The sequence below is a fragment of the Stylophora pistillata genome, chromosome 7 (genome assembly GCF_964205215.1).
Source record: "Stylophora pistillata chromosome 7, jaStyPist1.2, whole genome shotgun sequence".
Lineage (NCBI taxonomy): Eukaryota > Metazoa > Cnidaria > Anthozoa > Scleractinia > Pocilloporidae > Stylophora > Stylophora pistillata.
The window spans coordinates 33155880-33163246 of record NC_142525.1 but is presented as its reverse complement, the minus strand read 5'-3'; the positions used below and the strand labels follow the sequence as shown (position 1 = coordinate 33163246).

General features: G+C 46.6%; 2 pseudogenes; both read left to right on the top strand.

Annotated features, from left to right (window-relative positions):
- The first annotated feature begins 304 nt into the window (after positions 1–304).
- Positions 305–3687, top strand: LOC148727504 (uncharacterized; annotated as a pseudogene).
- Positions 3688–3949: 262 nt separating this feature from the next.
- LOC148727503 (uncharacterized) lies at positions 3950–5185 on the top strand (annotated as a pseudogene).
- The last annotated feature ends 2182 nt before the right edge of the window (positions 5186–7367 follow it).

Below are 7367 nucleotides of genomic sequence, written 5' to 3'. Positions count from 1 at the left end.
AGGCAAACGCGACAACTATTGGGAGACACCGTGACGCGTTGGTGTGTTTAGCAAAAGAAGCGAATGAGATCAAATTAAAGATCGAAGAGAAGAAGATTGCAAAGGGTGAGCAAATGGACGAGGTATGTGCATGGAGCAATGAAATAGACAAAGTTATTGAGGGTGTAGACGCGGAGATCGAATACCTTGGGAAGTGTTTGCGGGAGGTGAAGAAAAAATCGTAAATGGCCGAAAAAGAAAGCGAGAAAGCGACAATCGCCAGGAGAGAGAGGAGCAACTCGCGTTTGAAAAGGCACAATGGGAAATGAAGCTTGATTACGAAAAAAAATCAGAAGAATTAGGTAGCAAAAAAGGGAAAGGGTTATCAGGCGATTCCGGAATGCACGCAAAGTTGCCAAAGCTATCAATAACGAAGTTTGCTGGGTCCTTCGAACAATGGCTCTCTTTTTGGAACAAAATTTCCCGGAAATAGTCGCGACAGATCTGTCAGCAGTGACAAAGTTCGCCTATCTAAAGGAACTCCTTGTTACAAAAGGTACGAGCGGACATAGATGGGACTCCCATTCAATCTTGAGGGGTACGAAAGGGCGAAGGCCATCCTAAAATCGGAGTACGGGAAAACGTCAGAAATTGTAAACGCATAAGTAAACAACATCATGGGTTTGCCTACCATCACAAGCGCCAGTCCAAAAGAAATGAAAGAGTTTTACAAAAAGCTTCTGTTCAATGAACAAAGCTTAGAGACGCTCGGGAAGTTACGTGAAGTCTCCGGAAATGTGAGGGCGGTGTTAGACAACCTGAAAGGAATAAAGGGAGACTTAGTCCGTGGACACGAAGATTGGCGAGACTGGGATTTCGCTAAACTGATTTAGGCAAATAAAAGTTGGAGAGACATAAATTCAGAAGGAGAGGAAAGCGATGGTGCGAGTGGGTCCAAGAGGAAGAATGATCGCAACGACTGGAATGCACGCGTCCCGCCGCCACGCGGAAGGTCTTATCAGGTCCAACAACAAGCAAGTGAAAGACAGATGCGCGGGTGTGTCTATTGCGATGACACGAATGACACATCCGCTAATTACACCAAAGTTCTCGTGGTCGGAGACTGCAAACGAATTTTGAGCCAAAAACAGTTGTGTTTTAATTGTACAAGTGACAAACACAGAGCAGACAGCTGTAGAAGCCGCGGGTGTCATAATTGTCAACGCAGACATCACACGTCAATTTGTGATCACCCACCAAGCGGTCACACAACGAGGGGAAGATTTATGACGGCACAAAACAAAGGAACAGGGAGAGTCGTGTATCCCGTTGTTGTCGGGGAAGTAAATGAAATCAAGTGCCGCGCACTCCTAGACACTGGGGTAGGCAGCTCATATGAGTCGTCAGCTATTCTTGAACACCTGGGAAACAAACCGCTACGAGAAGAATTCAAGCGCCTAGAGATGATGCTTCGGTCAACAAACAAGGTCATCGGAGTTCATAGCGTGACGATTGGCAGTCTTGATGGAAAATTCCGATTGGAAACGGAAGTCACCAGAGTGGACCGTAGTACATTGCTATCACTTGACAACCCAGGATATGCCGAGATACTGGAGAAATATCCCTACTTAGGTGGGGTATACATGGCCGACAGAGACGAGAAGCCTGAGCTACCAGTCCACATTATCCTGGGTGCGAGCGAGTACGCGAAAATAAAGACAGAAACCATACCAAAGATCGGACGTCCCGGCGAACCTGTTGCAGAGCTAACAAAGTTCGGATGGACAATTATGTCACCAGGTAAAGAAGTTGACCTCTCTAATATGTTCTTGACACAGACGACAGCGGCAAATTACGAACAGCTATGCAAATTAGATGTTCTAGGATTATGTGACACACCAAGTGGAGATCAAGCAGATGTTTATGAAGAATTCAAGGAACAATTAACACGAGGCCCAGAGGGGTGGTACGAGACGGGGCTACCCTGGAGAGGAAACCACCCTCCACTACCCAACCACAGAGCGGGAAGTTTGAAGCGATTGGAAAGTACCATTCGGAAGCTGGAGAAGAACGGAATACTCTAGAAGTATGACGCCATAATTAAAGACCAGCTTAACGAGGGAATAGTGGAGCGAGTGTCAGGCCCACCAGTGGGAAAGGAGTTCTATATTCTACATAAAGCAGTGGTGAGAGAGGCTGCAGAGAGTACCAAACGTCGAATCGTGTAGGACGCCTCAGCCCGAGCTTCAGAGAAGGCTCCTTCTCTCAACGAGTGCCTTCACGCGGGACCAACGTCGCAGAACAAGCTTTGGGCTGTTCTTGTCCGTGCACGTTTCCACCCAGTCGCGTTAACAGGTGATATCAGGCAAGCGTTCTCACAAGTACGAATACGGGAAAAAGACAGGGATGCCGTGAGATTGCACTGGATCACCGACTTGCAATTCAGGCGAGTGAAATACTGAGATTCACGAGAGCTCTGTTTGGTTTGGCGCCATCCCCGTTTCTCCTCGGAGGAGATATCAAACAACACCTGGAAGCCTGTCGTACCGAGAATCCGGACCTGGTGAGGGAAATAGAGAAGACTCTATACGTCGATGACCTTATCAGCGGCGGACCCACCGTAAAAGCTGCCCGTGAAGTCAAAGCAGGCGTTACCCATGTCTTTAACCAAGCTTCATTCAAGCTGCACAAGTGGCATTCAAATGTTCCGGCAGTGGAGTCCCCTGGTGAGTCTCTTAGCGAAGATACTACATTCGCGAAAGAACAGTTGGGTGCACCTCAAGAAGGAGGGGGATCTATTCTCGGGCTTCCATGGAACAAGCGACAAGATACCATTGAAATAAATTTCCCAACTGACCGCACCCAAGTGACAAAGAGAGGGATACTAGCGAAGATAGCAAGAGTGTATGACCCGTTAGGGCTCGCAGCGCCTATGACATTGAGTGGAAAACTACTATACCGAGACGCATGTGATTTGAAAGTCGGATGGGATGCTCAACTTCCTGGTCAACTGGGAACCAAGTGGTCAAGATGGGAAGCACAGCTACCAGTGAGCATTTCCGTACCCAGAGCCATACCTCAACACTTTGAAGAGATCAGCAACATTGAGCTACATTGTTTCGGTGAAGAAAGCAGAAGAGGCGTTTCTGCGGCAGTGTACGGCGTCATATCTCAACCATCCGGTGATAGTGTTGGACTGATGGCAGCCAAAGCTAGACTGGCGAAGCAAGACCTCGCAATCCCCCGCCTCGAGTTGGTCTCAGGTCACATGGCGACCAATCTCATTGTGAACGTTAAGGTAGCATTAGAGGGTTTCCCAGTTGGAAATATGTTCTGTTGGTTGGACAGCAGCGTTGCGTTACATTGGATCAAGGGAGCAGGGAGCTACAAGCAGTTCGTAAGCAATCGAGGGCAGAAAATCCAGCAACACCCAGAAGTAAACTGGCGCCATGTGGGTACAAAAGACAACCCAGATAAACTTGGCAGTCGGAGCGGAAGCGTGGAAAACGAAGAGCTATGGTGGAGAGGGCTTGAGTGGCTACTAGACCGAGAGCGATGGCCAGCCGATATTAAGACAACGGCCACACCAGACAGTCAGGCGGAAGCAAAAGTGATACGGGAAGTATTCGCTGTAGCACAAGCTAAGACAGACATCCTAGACGCCTTGCTGGTCAAGTTCAACTTGTGGAAAACCCTAAGGGTTTGAGCTTGGGTGACACGTTTCATGCATAACCTACGAAGCGAGAAGACGAGAAGATCTAAGGGACCACTCCCGACAGAGGAGATCGAGATGCAGCGACTCCTGTGGCTAAAGCGAGCACAGGTGAATTTGAAAAGAGACGAGCGGTTCGAAGATCATTGTGTACAGCTGAACCTACAAGAAAACGCAGACGGGTTACTGGAATGCTGAGGGCGGATTCAGGGAGACTATCCCATTTACTTGCCTGAGTCTCATCCGTTCGCGGAGAAGATGGTTGCAGACGCGCATATCAGGACACTCCACGGGGGAGTGAGCCTCACAATGGCAAAGATTTGTGAAAGGTGCTGGGTTCCCAGGTTGCGACGCCTTGCAAAAAGAGTCATTAAAGCCTGTAACGACTGCAAGCGGTTCCGCGCCACAGCGTTCGCGGCTCCGCCACCAGGACAGCTACCAAGGGATCGTACCGAAGGAGAAAATGCGTTCCAAACAGTCGGACTGGATTTCGCCGGACCACTGAAGTATAGAAAGGGGAGGAATCATGAAGGCAAAGCTTACATAGCGCTTTACGCCTGTAGCCTGACCAGAGGTATTTTTCTATAGCTACTACCCAGCCTAGAAACGGGAGAATTCCTTGGATGCCTGAAACGGTTTATCGCCCGACGTGGCCGACCAGAGAAGATTTACTCAGACAACGGGTGTACCTTCGTGGCGGCAGCTAAGTGGCTGAAACAAGTGATGACTGATGAACGCCTCAACGAATTCCTCTCCCGTCCGCAAATCAAGTGGCAGTTCAACCTGAGCAGAGCACCCTGGTGGGAAGGGCGGTTCGAGAGAAAGGTTGGATTGGTGAAGGGAAGTGTACAGAAGATCATTGGAAACGGGTTCCTAACGTGGACCGAGTTAGAGGAGGTTATACTAGACGTAGAGGTTGCAGTCAACAACCGACCTTTAAATTACGTGGAGGACGATGTGCAGCTACCGATCTTGACCCCCCACTCCCTGTTGTTTGGTCAACCAAATGCACTACTCGAGTTGGAACCACACCGCATAGAAGACGGTGAATTACGCAAGCGAGCAAAGTATTTCAGACGATGCAAGGAGGCCGTCTGGAAACGATGGACGGGGGAGTACGTAAAGGGGCTGCGCGAACGCCATCGTCTAAAGGATCCTGGAAAACCACACAATCCTAGTGTGGGCGAGGTCGTGCTGATCAAGTCGGACGACAAGAATCGCGGAAAATGGAAGGTCGGGATCGTCACGGAACTAATCAAAGGGCGTGATGGTGTTGTCCGGGGAGCAAAGTTGCGCACAGGGACTTCACATCTAGAGCGAGCAGTACAGCAGCTGTATCTGTTAGAACTGTCACGTGATCGACCGGGAGACGGTGACAGACCTCCAACGACCGAGTTGCGCATTGAAGCGCCAGCGTTCAGGCCTTCCCGTGATGCAGCCGTCGCAGCAAGATTGCGTATGGAGGATCTTGCTCACGATGAGGAAGGGGATTGAACTGTGAACCAAACCAAAACAGATTGGATGGCAACAGCGGATTGGATGCTTGAACATTCTACTTATGAACTGAACATCTGCCACTATGGCTACTGATTGATCAATGATTAGTGTGATTAGGATATCGATTGAGAATTCTAGATGATAGATTCGTTCATAAAATTTAAGGGATAAGGTTCATTTCTCGACAGACATTTGCTCTCGGAGACAAATGGGGGGAGAGTGTCGGAAAAGTGACGTCAGCCTTGTAATCTCGCAACGCGAAACCAAGGGTGGTCTCTACGATATTGTGGTTTTGTAAAAAGAATAGGCGAAGATCGACGCGATACGAAGCGTGTGACGACCAGAATAAAGATAGGAAAATAACTACGCGAGTAACTAGTGTTGCTGTACTGGGATTTCCAACACTCCCGTTTTTCAAGAATTCATTGACGAAAAAAAAAATGGAAAATCCGGTTAAAGGTTAGTCATGGCAACTTGGGATCTATTTAGTTCTGAGGATGAACTGAAAATCTGTTTACAGATTGGATTTGGCATCCTAAGGTCTATCCCACTTGAAGGACGACTTGTCAGAATTTATTCCGCTAAGTTTTGAATTTCTATGGAAGTTAATTAATAACAACTGAAACCGGGCCGGCGTTATTAAAAAGTTCCTAATTCCAAATAAGTTATTGCGTATTGCTTTCTTTTGGAGGGCTAACGATTAGCCGCGCTAATCGTAGAATTCACCGCTGAAAAAAAGAATGGAAAATCAGGGTAAACATGGCATATGGGATCTTAGGATCTTATCCACTTGTAGCGTGAAACCTCAGAATTCACTTCGTGTTTCTAAAATTTATAAAAAAAAAATGGAAAATCGGGTAAAGATTGGATATGGCAAGTCAGTGGGATAAATTACACTTGAAAGATGAATTTTCAGAATGTGCCCTGTTTTTCTACTTAGTTTCTACTCTATTTTGCAGTCTCTACTTTTTTTTTCCGAGAAATGAAAGCTAGGAAACTGTACAAAAATTGAGTTCTCGATCTGAATGATTTTTGGGTCTTTTATAAGTTTGTATCCACAGTCTAAGATGAAAAACTTTCATAACAAAAATTCTGCTGGCTGAAGTTCTCCTGCTTTTTATCATATAGAAACAATCGCCTCCATTCCATTCCAATATGCAAGCAGGAAGACTCAGAGCTCCAAGAATCTGCCAAATTAAGGCTAATGTTTTTACCATCCCTAAAATGTTTTTAAAAAAGGCCGCTCGTTTTTAGGGAGATGAATAAACGCGGAGCCCTACTCCATGGAGTACCCTGTGGTGTACCTAAATGGAGTACCCCTAAAAGTCATGTATTGGCGAAACAAAATACTTTATAAACATGTTAAATCGTATAGATGTACACATCTTAATACATGTTGAGCTTGCCAGCTCTCCGATTGTCGCAGTTCGATGCAGTCCAGTATTTTGGGGGGCAGGGGGCTTTCAGTCTTACTGGTTCCTCCATTTTGGCTTTCACGCTGTGCAATACACCTTTGCCATAATGGCGGAAAATGCGATGGAGGTCTGAGACTGGTTATGAATAATTTTACGAAAGCGAGGCCACCCGGGCAACACATGGCGACGCGAATACAAACTCTCACAATTCCTCGAGCTTTTTAACCGAAAATGACATTTCTGGAGCTTCCTTAGGAGATAGAAGTCTCTCATAATTCAAAACTGAGGACTTGAGACTATGGTTGAAGGGCAGAGGTGACCCAGCGAAAGGTTTAAAGACAAAAGCAGAGCTTGTGAAAAGGCTATTTTCGAGCACAAGATGCGTACTTCGAGGTGTTTTGATTGCTTGAGAAAATTGTCAATTGTGATTACTTAAACTTAAATTGACCTCATTTCTTATACTTAAGGGTCCTTTAATACATCAAGAGCGGAAAGGATAAAAAGATCATTGACCCTGATCCCAATAATCTTTATTCTAAACGAAAACAACTACGCTCGGCAAACAACACAAGTTCACACTCCACCGCGAAACGACATGTTCCCGTCAAGTTCCCTGAATCAAGTATGTGGAGCTACTCACTTCAGAAGATGCCTCTGTTTACCAGAGCGGAATTAAACAATCATATAACACGTTCTGGGGTCTAGATAATTGTAGATTTCCATTAAAACACCGTTGTTAGGAAACGAAGTGTAGCAGGACACAG